Source organism: Urocitellus parryii, chromosome 11 (assembly GCF_045843805.1).
Source record: "Urocitellus parryii isolate mUroPar1 chromosome 11, mUroPar1.hap1, whole genome shotgun sequence".
NCBI classification, from domain to species: domain Eukaryota; kingdom Metazoa; phylum Chordata; class Mammalia; order Rodentia; family Sciuridae; genus Urocitellus; species Urocitellus parryii.
The window spans coordinates 97,810,173-97,823,919 of NC_135541.1; the positions used below are offsets into that span (position 1 = coordinate 97,810,173).

The 13,747-nt window shown below is 36.9% G+C and overlaps 1 pseudogene; it reads right to left on the bottom strand.

The window, feature by feature from the left end:
• Window positions 1–896: 896 nt before the first annotated feature.
• LOC113176037 (E3 ubiquitin-protein ligase SH3RF1 pseudogene) lies at window positions 897–1,992 on the bottom strand (annotated as a pseudogene).
• Between the last annotated feature and the right edge of the window lie 11,755 nt (window positions 1,993–13,747).

A 13,747-nucleotide genomic window follows, 5' to 3' on the forward strand; every position in this document is an offset into this window, starting at 1 on the left:
GTTTGAGCCTCAACCTGTTTTTTAAAAGTAAGATTGACATATTTCATTGATTTCCTGCATTTTCAGGTGCTCTGCTGGGAGTCTTGTCAGCTGGGTCTGTCACCAATGGCTTTCCCATGCCACTGCTCCTGCTGTCTTTGGTGGTGAACAGCAGGGGCTCATTTGACTGAGCTTCAGCTTCTCAACTTTTTCATTCCCAGTTTGTTCTTTTTGCATCCCCTCTGCCCACTGAAAGCTATTCTCTTATGTTATCTTCCAGAGCCTTTATGGGTTTAACTTTGATCTTGAGGTCTGGGATCCATATGGGTTTTATTTTCTGTTTATAGTTTCAAGTGAAGATCAGTCCCTACCCTCCTGTATGTTCAGTGCACCCAGCATAAAAAAAAGACCATCTTCTCCCACCATGCTGAGGTGGGAGCTATGAGAGTGCCATATGCTCCTAAACTCTGGTTTGTTTGTTCCCCTGGCCTTTGCCTTTTTTGCTACTATGCTGTCCCTTTCAAATGCTATTGTCTTTTGTTAGCTTGTAATATGTTGTTTATAATCCTCAAAATAGCCTTTGCTATTATTGGTTCTTTTCATGTCTGCTTAAATTTTGGAATAAATATATACATTTCAACAAATTAAGTGCAAGAATTTGTATTGGGATGACATCAAATCTGTAGATAAATTTGGGTAGAACTAACATTTCCATAATATTTAATCTTCCAACCTGTTATCAGTGGATCCTGCCGAGAGCCTGGGTCCCCTTCCAGCAGCAGCAGCACTAGCTGGTGACGGCATGAAGGTGAGGACAGTGGCAGCCAGGAGAGGGCTTGTGGGAAAGGGAGTCTTCATAGTTTCATGGGCAGCTGGATAGGGGATATCCAACAGGAAATTTAAAAAGGGGCTGATTTTCACTCGTCTGCTTGGGTAGGTGGGGGGTCATAGTTGACATTGTCGGACTCACATGAAACTGATAAGGAACACTGAAGGAAGGCCCAGATTTCTCTGATCCTTGTGGCAGTTGAGAGGATGCTAGAGCTGATGAGGACAGGAGGGCTGATCTGTATGAAGTAGCAGTTCTGGGATATGTGAGAGGAGTTGTTTGCCATGTTGAGGGAAGTAAAGAAGGGCATTTTTTGGTGATGTTCTTGGTGTAGGAGTTCTTTGTGGCAGTGCTGCTCTAGGCTACTCCTGAGGTACCTTCTGTAGTATCAACTCCTGATATGGGAAGCTACTTTCATTCTTTCAGCTGCTTTTCAGCCAAGTTAAACTCAATGTAGGAAATTGGAAACATTTCTGTTTAGTCTGCCAACATTCCTTCAGTGCAGTTTTCATCTATCCTTTGGATCACAGTCAAAACATCATCCTTAACAAATGGAAAGTGATCATTGTCTGCTTCCTTGTCTTTCACTTCAAAGTCATAAAGTGCTTTGCACTGAGGTGGGGGCTGAGTCAATTGTTTCATAATCTGCACAAGGTTGCCATGGATCCCATTGACTAACCTGTGGAACTAGTTCTCATCAACATGTCATAAATAAATGAAGATGTTGCATTTGCTGAATTTAAAGTCTCCAGTCTCCTTTTCTTCATGTTAATTTAATGCTTTAGGACATGGTAACAGGTATACCCCTCACTGGGGCCTCCAGGCTTGCACCTTAGGCTTCCATCCACACTGGGAGCTCTACAGACCTTTTGCACTGCAATTAGCCATAGTGTTGCCCTGAACACTTAATGCTTTTGTACAGTTGGTCCCACTGCCCCACTGGCTAGGATTTCAAGGCCGCTGTTTGATGCCATCCAGAAGCCTGACCAGCAAGAAGTTACCAGGAAGCTCCTATTCATGGGATCCAACAAGAGTCTGGCACTCAGGACAACTAAGCAAACCTACAATCTTAGCAATCATCCTTTGCAAAAGATGAGGTGGCATGGCAAGACTTTTGCAGTAGTACTCAGGCATTCCAGACACACAGGACACACCAAGAGATTAAAGAAGGCAGATTCATCCATCTTGATATACTTTACTGAGAAAAGGCTTCAGAAATGTTCATACTTGTGTGCAGCTCTTAAAATTATTTATGTAACATTCATTTCAGACTTTGCTTTTGCATCTTTGCTCCTCCTCTTTGTTCTTGGTACCCACAGTGGTGGTCATGGCCACTGCTGATTTTACTTAGTCTTGCCTGCTGCTCCTTGCTTCTCTGAAGCAGCTGCTGTGGCCCCTGGAGACTCCTCTCTGCTTTCCCCCTCTCTACACAGACACAATTCACAGCTGCAACTTCCTCCCACTTGCCCAGCCATAAATGTTATTTTTTTTAAATCAACAGAATGCTTGGTGGGTTAGAAACCAATGTGTGAGAGTTGGAATAGTCAAATTTTAATGCTGACTTAACTTCTCTGCTTTCTTTTTCTCTGGTATTAATAGTCCATGTTATAGAGAACCACAAGGACTATAGACAAAGCTCCAGGGCAGTGCCTGTCAGGATACACACTCCAAGTGGCAACTATTGTTACCCTGAATGTGACAAGGTATCAAATGAGAAGTAATGATAGTGTCTTGTGCTAATGGGCAGCTGACAGTGCAGCAAGCACCATCACACTTTCTGTGACAGCAGCTGGAGGACACCAAGGCAGATGGAGCCTGGATGCTTGACACTAGTGGCATACTCATGGCTCTCCCTCTTTCCTTGCAGAATGTCCCAGTGAACACGTACATGTGTACCTTTGTGCTAGAGCAGTTCCTCTCAGTGTGGACACTGCAGGAGATGCTGGCTAACACAATGGAGAAGTTGGGAGGAGCAAGTACATTTTGGCCTTGAGTATTTTAGTGTGCTCAGGTCCTGTGGGATGGTGGCCTTTAAAAGAATTGGAAATCTTGTTTGCAGAGATAAGTCAAGGACTTTCACTTGTGACTCTCTTTGGGTTGACCTTCTGTTTCACCTAGCACCCCATTTGAAAAAAGAAATCCAAGAGCAATGTGATCTGTGTGGCTGCATGTTGTGCTCTTGAAAACAGCCTTTCTTAAGCATCTGTATGTCTCCCTGCATCTTCTGAGCTCTCACTGTTTCTGTTTTCACCAATTGTTCATGGCTCTTTGTCATAGAATATTATTCCATTGTCAAATGACTTTAACTGTGTAGCTATGTTGTAAGCTGTTGTTTGGTGAGTAAAATTTTATGGCACTGTTACATACTTTATGTAATGAAATCATGGTGATACAGCTTTAGTGAATTTTACAAATTGTAATTTTGCAAAAAACTAATCATTTCTTTTGAATATTAAAACTTTTATTGCTGTCTTCAAATAGAAATATTATTCTTCAAAAGTCTATCTGGTTATTTTGATTATTTTCCATGAGACTCACTCACTGACTGGGCTAGTACCAATTTCTAATAAATTCATAAATTTAAGGGTTAAAAAGGAGGATAAATGGTCCCATTTTTGGATCTTCTATATATATTTTAATAAATTCAAGTATTTCCAGGAATAGAACCAAAATTTTTTTCATTAAGCATCTGTGTATTGGTCTTACTGTTGAGTTATTATTCTAGTTGGGAATAGTAAAGAGATAAATAATACATAGTTCTAAAGAAGTGAATGATAAATTTTGTTGTAGTATATAGTTTTACACTATCTGCATGCAAATCCTTTAGTTGTATAGTTTGAAAAATTTTACTGTCACAGCTTAGAACTTTAATCAGGGTGTGTAAGAATTATAAATTAAATTTTAACATGCATAATTTGATGAATACCTACTATAGGAAAAAATGCATTTCATGGAGCTGGATCTCACTTTCAGCTGCTAGTATTTTTTAGGAATAAAACACTGTCAAATAGCTGAAGGGGAAAGTATGTAAGATTTTAGGGAGAAGGAAGATTCTTATTTAAGTAGTTTTGATGATACCCAGGAGTGATATTCAAAATAGATTACAACTGCTTTGGCATAACTATCAGTGAATCAGAGTGGCTTCCAGCCACAGTGCTGAAGGTTGGGGTGGTCTGAGTAATTTGTGAGGGTTTCCTGGAGGACCCCAGGCTGGTCCAGTGATGTTAAACAAGAGGGATAGTTTTTGTCCACTGTAACAATCATTTTAATCACGAGAGCGCTTACTGGTTATATTTGATCAATGGATTTTGTTTGGACTCATAGGAATCATCTTTTGGACTCCCTGGATGCCCATATCATCTCTCCTTGAGTCTCCTGATGTCTACTTCAAACTCTTTATGGTACTATGATAGTGAATCCTTTTGTCCAACAAATTAACATCTCTCAGTTAATAAATTATGCACAGTAGTTTCTCTGGAATGAAGATCCCCATTTCCTAGGGTAACATGGCAGAAAGAAAATACTAATCTTTTCAGAAGGAGTACCAGGGATTGAACTCAAGGACAACCATAACTGAGCAACATCCTCATCCCTAGTTTGTATTTTATTAGAGACAGAATCTCATTGAGTTGCCCAGCACATCGCTTTTTGCTGAAGGGGGCTTTGAACTCACAATCCTTCTGTCTTAGCTTCCTGAGCTTCTGGGATTAGAAGCATGTGCCACCACACTAAGCTCACTGTTTTCTAAATATAAGGTCATACAACACAATGCTTCCATTTTACAAAGAAAATTTGTTCAGTACTAGAATTTTGGTAGGAAAAGAAATTGCAATTTGTGAAAAGTGTACAAATAGCTATTTCTGAACTCTGGAAATATTCAGGAAGGTCATGTGGTACTGCATCTGTCATCATCATCTCTGGTCATCTGGGGAATTATGACATGAATGGTGCAAGACTTTCTGATATTTAAATAAGTGGTAAGACCAGGTGCCCATGTAACAGAGTGGAAAGTCTTAAAGGTAATTGCCCCAGACTTAAATTTTTAGTTGCGTGTGGTTTGGTATCTTATTACTATTTGATATACTATAAAAGTTTTCTTGCCATTTCAAAATTCTATAATTCTTCAAAGACAAGTGATTTAAATGTATCTTCCCTTTTTTCCCTAGGAAAAAAACTAGAAAAGGAGTGTGAAGGAATGAAACAGCATTTGATGTCTGTTCTCTCAGTTCATTTAATGATGAGAATAACTCTATTAGTGGATATTATTATTAGTATTACTAAAGTGTTATTGACCTACATGTTCAAATGAGGCATAGCTCAGGAAGTTTATTTGAAAGTAGGTAGCTTGATACAGATGCTGTAGATGAAAACCACTCTCATCAGTGACATTTATATCCAAGCAGAAACAGCTTTGGCAGGTGAAGAGGAATCTGCAGACTGGTTTTTGATTGTTATACTTGATAGCTAAATGCTTATATTAAGGTTTGGAACTGAAGACAATTTGTTTGAGTTCCAGAAGTATTGCTTTTTAGTTGTGTTCCTGGACCAGTAATCTCTATGAAACTTAATATGATTTCTGTTGCTATAATTGAATATAACCCTGAATAAATGATAGCAAAAAGACATTTATTTAACTCATGGCTCTGGAAGGTCAGGAGCATGATGCCAGCATCTAGTGAGGCCTACTGTGTCATGAGTTAACAGAGGGTAGCCCCTGATGTTGTGGTTCAATGGATCTGAAATGTCCCTTGAAGGGCTTGTGTTCTTTCTTTTTTGGAAACAGGATTGCACTAAATTGCCTAGGGCCTGGTGAAATTGCTGAGGGTACCTTGAACTTGTGATAATCCTGCCTAAGCCTCTTAAGTGGCCTGGATGACAGATATGTAACACCATGCCTAGCTGATAATTTGATTCTGATACAGGTATATACCTGTGAAATATTCACCACAAACTAATTAATATATTCATAATCTCACATAATTACATTTGTTAAAAATTTCTAAACTTTTATGCCCTAGTAAACAGCATAAGTTATTTAATTTACATTAATACACCTTTGGCCATTGAAATATAATTTGTCTAATCATACATGGTTGGGTAATGCCTTTTAACATTAGATACATTTAGAAAACCAGTGACTAGTAGAGAATGGTTTCCTTCAAACATTAGATATGGCTCATCAACAATTTAAGCATAACTAGGAAGAAAATATACATATATATATATATATATATATATATATGGATGTCTTTAAGGAATGAACTCTATCAGAACAACAACATAATTCATCTTCAGGAGCTAAATCCATTTCAAAGCGTCAACATCTTATTCTTCTCTTTTCTATATATTTATAAGAACCAGGTTACTTAGAAGTATTTACATCCTATGAGAAGTCAAAAGAACACCTGAAAAAAGGTTTTTGAAGACTCTTAAATGAATAGTAGTCTTGAAAAAGTGACCATAAAAACCAACTCAAGTTGTAAGCCCCTTCTTTTTAGAAATATTTCATATGCTGTTCTTTTTAAAACTAACTTGTCAAAACTGATTTGTGTTCTTGTTAGCAACTCTTCTAACATTACTTTTAAAATAGTCTTACATGAAACTTTTTCTATAGAAAAATTTCAGATTAGTTCTATAGAAAGTGTCAACAGGGCTACGGATGGAGCTTAGGGGTACAGAGCTTGCTTAGCATGTAGAAGGCCTTGCAGTTTAACCCCCAACATTGCAAGAAATGGAAAGGTAGGGAAAGTAAGGGGAGGGAAGTTAGAAAGAAAAAAGGAAAGGAGAAAAATTAATCAATTTAAACATGAATTATAAACCGTCACATCAATTTTCAGTTTACTTATTTTGTCAGAAGACAATATTCCTTTTTGAGAAAGATATGTAACTAATCACATTCACTGTCCATGAAACCAAACCAACACATACATATGATATAACATGGCACAACTTCAACATAAAGTGTGAGCAAACTTAATGGAAGCCCAATTTTAGTGGAGAACTTAATAATAGGAATACATAAACAAGGATACTATTTATACAATACCTTGCCATCTGAACTAACTACTCAGCTATTAAAAAAGTCAACATATCTTCTACTTCATCTCACTCTAGCTTTTTTAAATGGAAGACTTTAGTCATTTATTTATTTTTCTGACACTCCCTTAATATTGCTCTCAGCATGATTTAGTCAGCGTTCATCACTATTGTGATTAAGAAATCTGACAAGAACAATTTTAGAGAAGGAAAAGTTTATTTTGGGCTGAGATTTCATACTCCATAGACAACCAACTCCATTCCTGGGTGCTCAAGTTGAGGCAGAGCATAATGGTGAAGAGCTTGATAAAGAAAAGCATCTCAGGACATGACAACAAGGAAGTAGAGAGAACTTCCTGTATAAGAACAAAATATGTACCCTAAAGGCAAGCCTCCAGTGATCTGCTTTCTTCTGCCACACTACCTGCCCACAATTACCACCTAGTTAATATATTCAAGTGGATTAATGCACTGATTTGGTCAAGACTCTCATAACCCAATCATTTCACCTCTAAAATTCCTTGTGTTTTCTCACACATGAGCTTTTGGGGACATTTAATATCTAAACCATAACATAGCATCATTGTGAAAATAGTTACAAATGCATTAGGATTATGTTTCTATCTTATATAAAATCTGACTTTGTGTGTCCATTACCTAAAAACCTAGTAGACTTTTAGTTTCTCCTTTCCTGGGATCACCTCCTATCATTTCTTCTCATCTACCTACTTTTGAACCTTTAATGTAGTGTGTGAAATAGTATCAGGCTGCTGCTGCTGCTTCAAATCCCTTTTCTTTAGATGCCTGCTGAACTCCCACTGATGTAAGGAACATTCTTTTTCATCCTAGCTTAAAATAAATCTTTTCACTTCTTAGTTTCTGATGCATGTTAAGTATCTGTATTGTCTTATTCATCACTCTGTGTGGCCATCATTAGTAATGTGCTAAGAAAAATGAGCATTTCTTTGTTAACAGCTAGATATTTTAAATAGTAATATTTAACTCATTTAATATCCTGTTGGGCACTAACTTTTCTGGTTTTCAAATAAAAATATTAATATTCTCAAAAGTTAAGTAGCCTTACTAAAATGACACCACCTATATTTGATAGAATGGAAGGCAGAATCTAGTTTTCCTTGCTCTTGTACTTCTAAAATAAAGAGGGAAAGCTCAATTGATCTAAGTGTCCCTGTCTCTAAATTAAAAAAAAAATACAATATAGGGATGGGAATGTGGCTCAGTGGTTGAGTAAAATCTGCAACACTCTAAATAAATAAATAAAAGATAGAGAGTAAAATTATATTTGATGTAAAACAGACTTAAAATGCAAAGTGTACAAAACATTAAACATTAGATACTTGTTTCTCAATGTGTCCACTAAAATTATTTGAAACAAAGTACAAGTCTAGGAAAAATATATTAGCACTGCTATTATCTTTATATATTTTAGATTTCAGATGATTTTGCTTTTGCAGAAGGAAGTCCAATGAAGTTGAAAAGGAAGATAAATGATCAACAAACACATTTGTTTCTCACTGTTCTTGAGTTTTATTTATATAATGTATTATTTATTGGTAATATTTTAAGAGGAAGACAAAATGGGTGATGCTTCTGGGTGAGAGAAAATACCTCAGAGATGTGTGAATATCTAGTCTATGCAGAATTAACAATTTCATACTTAAACTGAATTTCATACTTAAACTGATTCTTTCTCATATTTCAAACATGCACTGATGCTTTGACTCAAGTTCAAACATAGGTTTGTTGGCTGTAACAAATGAGAGGTGTTGATACTGGGGTGCTGCATATGGTGGAGGCAGGAAGTCAATGAGAAGTCTTTACCTTCTGTTCAGTTTTAGTGTGAACCTACAATTAATATAAAAAATGAATTCCACTTGAAACAAAAATGAGAAAATCAACAAAGATCCCTAAATTTTCAGCAGCAGATAGATTGCTAATTAAATTACAGTGAAGTCAAGTGATGCACTACACTCGGTAAATGATGCACTGCACTTGGTGAAATCATGAGCACCTATGTCAGTGACAGTCAACTTCAGGAACTGACTTGTGTGCAAAAATAAACCAAATTTCAGAAGGAGGTACACAGAATTATACCATTTATATAATATTAAAATATTCAAAATAATTCTATGTAAGCCATTAGAATGTACATGTATCAAAATTCTGAATCAGTTTCCACCAATGATAACACTACACACTCCGGAGAATGGTTACTCATCTTTTCGGGGATGAGGCAGAATGAAATCAGTTCTGGATGCATAGTTTAGTTCAACTCTGTATGCAATGATTTACTTTTTACCTGAGTCTTAGAACATTTTTGTTTTAGTGGGGTTTTTTTGGTATGTTTTGTATTTCTGAAGTATTTCATTAGAAAACCACTATGGAAAATGATGCTCCATTGGCAGTCAGAATATTTTAAAAATAAGAAGTATAGCTCAAAGTAATCTAGGAAGTTCTGAAGCTATGAAACTTTTCCTTTTGTTGGATTTACATGTTGAGGTTATCTCTTAAATCTGTAGCAAAAAGTGCTAAGTTTGCCCCAGACTTCAAATGCTGTCACAAGTGGTAGATTGTCACCTTAACTGCTGATTGGTTATAGATTAAGACTTTCCATGTATCACGTGTATAGTTAAACTATCTGTATTTCTACTATATATATTATATAATGTAAAAACTTCTTATAAGCAATAGGAAAATATTGCCATAAAATTCAGAGTTAAGCTTGTGTTTTAAACAAAATCTCTATATTCATCCATTAAATTAATATTCATTCAACTTTTGAGTGTTGACTGTGTGCTCAGCATTGTCCAAAGTCATGGTGAAGGAGCAATGATGGAGATAGACTTAACATCTCATGATTCATATTTCTTTATAGTGGATGGAACCAAAAAATAAATTAAAATAAAAATTGCAATGAGTGGTCAGTACCATGAAGAAAACTACAATAAACAAGGTCCTGGAAGTAGTAGGGTAGCCCAGCTGAATGGCGAGGTAGAAGGCCTCTTTAATTGCTGAATAGCCACAAGGAACCTTTCACTGGGTGTTCACATGATAGACATTTTAGGTTCACAGAATGGAGTGTGGAGAGACTGGAAGAGAGTGAAAGGTGAAATTGAATGGGGACTGTTCAAACGACATAGCGCAGACAGCCTGGTCAGAGTCCAGTGGATGAAGGGACAAGTGGTACAAGAACAAAGATAGGAGCTGGTTATTAAGGACTTGGATACTGGAATAAGAAATTTGTTGCTTAAGTTCAGTGAGTGTCATTGTGTGATTGAAAGGAAGAACATTATATGACCTGATTTATGTTTCTAAATGATATTTCTATTGTGGTATGAGCAGGGACTGGAAAAACAGGAGTTGGAAGAAACTCAAATTAGGATTCTGGTAGAGGCAATAGAAGTAGTTGGATTCAGAATTTTTGTCATTGGATATTACAGGTGAGGGAAAAAGAAGAATTTTAATTTTTTTATTGATTGTTCAAAATATTACAAAGCTCATGATATATCATCTTTCATATATTTGATTCAAGTGAGTTATGAACTCCCATTTTTACCCCAAATACAAATTGCAGAATCACATCAGTTACACATTCACAATTTTTACATAATGCCATATTAGTGACTGTTGTATTCTGCTGCCTTTCCTATCCCCTACTATCCCCCCTCCCCTCTCCTCCCATCTTCTCTCTCTACCTCATCTGCTGTTGTTCAATTCTCTCCCTTGTTTCCCCCCCTTCCCCTCACAACCTCTTATATGTAATTTTGTGTTACATTGAGGGTCTCCTACCATTTCCATATGCTTTCCCTTCTTTCTCCCTTTCTCTCCCCCTACTTGTCTCTGTTTAATGTTAATCATTTCCTCATGCTCTTCCTCCCTGTTCTGTTCTTAGTTGCTCTCTTTATATCAAAGAAGACATTTGGCATTCGATTTTTAAGGATTGGCTAGCTTCGCTTAGCATAATCTGTTCTAATGCCATCCATTTCCCTTAATTGAAGAAGAATCAAACCTCATTGTGAGATGAATGTAACAGGTGGAGCCAACATGGGGTATGAAAGACCCATGGGGAGTTCTGTTATGAGGTGTTAGGTTTGTGATATCTAGAGAAAGGGTCAAAGAAACAGTTGATGTTGAGAGGAATGGTAAGGAGAGGCCCTTGGTAGAGGTCTTCAGGTTACATTAATGTATCTACTATTTTAGGTTTGAGTGAGAGTCACTGGGGGACATGTGCACTTACAGGAGACTAAAGAGCTCAACTCACATGGTGTGGAGGTGGATCATAGGAGAAGGACAAGACAAAACTGATACTTGCATGCATACATTATTTTTTCTTTCTTTCAGTCTTTATAAGAATCCTTATTGTATAAGCTAGATTAATCAACTATAAGTTTAACAATGTACAAGATCATCAGAGATTAAATATAAACAGTATAAACAGTTTAATTTTAATAGTGATTATATATATTTTTTTGCTCTAGACGTTAAAACATACCTGTTGAACACATGCAAAAGTATAAAATATCACTTATGGAAATAGCAAGTGAATTCATTTGGAAAAATCAAAAATACAAAAGAAACAAAGCCTTAGTCAAGAAAGCATAGGAACACATATGTCATTGTAGTCCTATTTTCTATGTGGGAGAAGAAGGAAGGGTAAAACTAATGTGATGCTCCTGTGCAGACATAAAAATACAAAAGAGAGAGAGAGAGATGATTGGCTTACAAAGAAAAGCAGAGAAAAATTAAAGATGCTGACCCCTGGACTCAAATATTTAGAGAGAAGGCAGGAGGTGATCTTTAAGTTTTTCCACAAGCAAGTGCAGGAACAGGGTAGGCACATGCTCTGTTGTGTTAAAGTTGTATCATAACTTCTACAGAAGTTAAAATCATCATCTGTCACTTTCATCACACACTACCTACAGAAAAGTAAGGTAAATGTAATTGTTGGACTTAGCTTTACATACGCTAAAACTTAGGATTTACTGGATTCACACTAATAGGAATAAGTTTGAAGCAATGTAGCTGTTCTTAAATACTAATGATGATTTAGTCTGTGAAGTTCTTATTATTAGAAGAGTATTCTGGTACTCATATGAAGAATCTTCCCCTGGGAGTGGAAGTTAAGTGATTGGCTTCTTTAAAAATGTTATGGTTTCTGCATATGACAATGGTCCTTCACATACATAGGAATCATTTGTTCTTCAGGAGCAAGTTGCACCATTCCCTTACCCAATCAGATTGCGCTAATCAGATTATTTGTTGTGATAGTCATTCATCTGTCACTTGACAACAGACACACATTCATCAGCACTCCCACAACCTGGGGGCAGATATTGTGCTTGGTGTTGCAACAGAATAATGCATAGTTGCAGTGCCTGAGCTCCAGAGAAGGTCATACAGAGATTCTGACCATTTGCTGGCAATCTGCAAAGATTTTTTAATTGTTTGTGGTTGTTTCCAAGAGGGGGGGAGAGAGACAGTGTGTGTGTGTGCATGTGCACATGCGTGCATGCATATTTTGTCAGATTAACAGTGAAGTTTCGGGAAGGGAAAACAAAAACAACTAACACAAGAAATCACTGTTGTAGGTTTTAGATGTATGATGTAACTGAAGTACATAGTTTTCTTTTTATTTCAAAATTTCCAGCTCCTCCTCTCAGGATCACAGACCCTAACCTTGGATCCATTGACTTTATTCTGTTTTCTCTGTGCTTGTATTGCCCTGAGAAGCTGGTATAACTTCAGCAACATAACAGAACAGCATTAAATTTTCCTATTTAAAAGGAAAAAAATATTTTAAAAGTTGATCTTCGTCTTCTGTGTCTTGTGTACCTCTATGAAGCTGTTCACTGAGTGTGTGAACATTCTCAGTGGTTGATCAACATTATGATGCTGTGGTGTGATTTTTAGAGTTTTTCACTTTGTAACTCTATATAGATTTGAATTTAGTGATAAATTGAGTTGATCTTAGTCTAAGGTGTTGAAATGCTTACACGTTTCTTTTTCCTTGTCTTTATTTCTCTTGTAGAATGAATGAAGAGTTACATTGACAGGAGTGTCTTTGCACTGATGTGGCTCCTGATGGACGTGTCTTTAAAGAGGAAGGAAAGAGTTAGCAGTGAGGCTGATCCCTCCTAAATACAGAGCAAAATTTCAAGGTGATGTTAATAAAAAGGGGAAGGAATGATACACAAGAAGATTGGCAGCTGGGGTCTTTGAAAAGTAAACTGTCCCAAAACTCTACCACGGAGAACTCTCCAAGCTGCACCAACCTTTTTGCAGTGCTGGGTTTCTGCATCATAGAGGGTTTTCTGAGGCTTCTATGATGCTCCTCCAACCTCCAGTAGTTCACAGTCAAGAAAGAGCAGGGACTATACCTAGGTACCATGTCCCTGGGAGATCAGTTACAGCCTGTGAACTTTAACACGTTCTGGTGAGGTTTCATTGTAGGTTGTGAGTGTGTAGTGCCCTCCCATGGGATTTTTGGAGACACTTTGAGAGCATACCTGGTGTTGTCATATGCTAAACAAAATGAGTTGATTTGAGTGGCTCCAAAGATGATGGATGCCATCGCTGCTGAAAAATTGCTAGGATGTTAAGTCCCCACTGAAGATTAAACCTGGAATGATGTTCAGAGAATAATTCCCTTTGCTAAGATGTTACCCATCATCTTAACTTCTCAAGTTGAAGTTTATGATAGAGTCATTCTTTTTTTCCACCATTGTTTACAATTTTAGTTTGTTATGTATGACAGCAGAATGTACTATAATTCATATTACACACATAGAGTACAATCTTTCATATCTCTGGTTGAACAAAAAGTAGAGGCATACAATTTATGTCTCCATACATGTACTATGAGTAATGATGTCCAGCTAATCC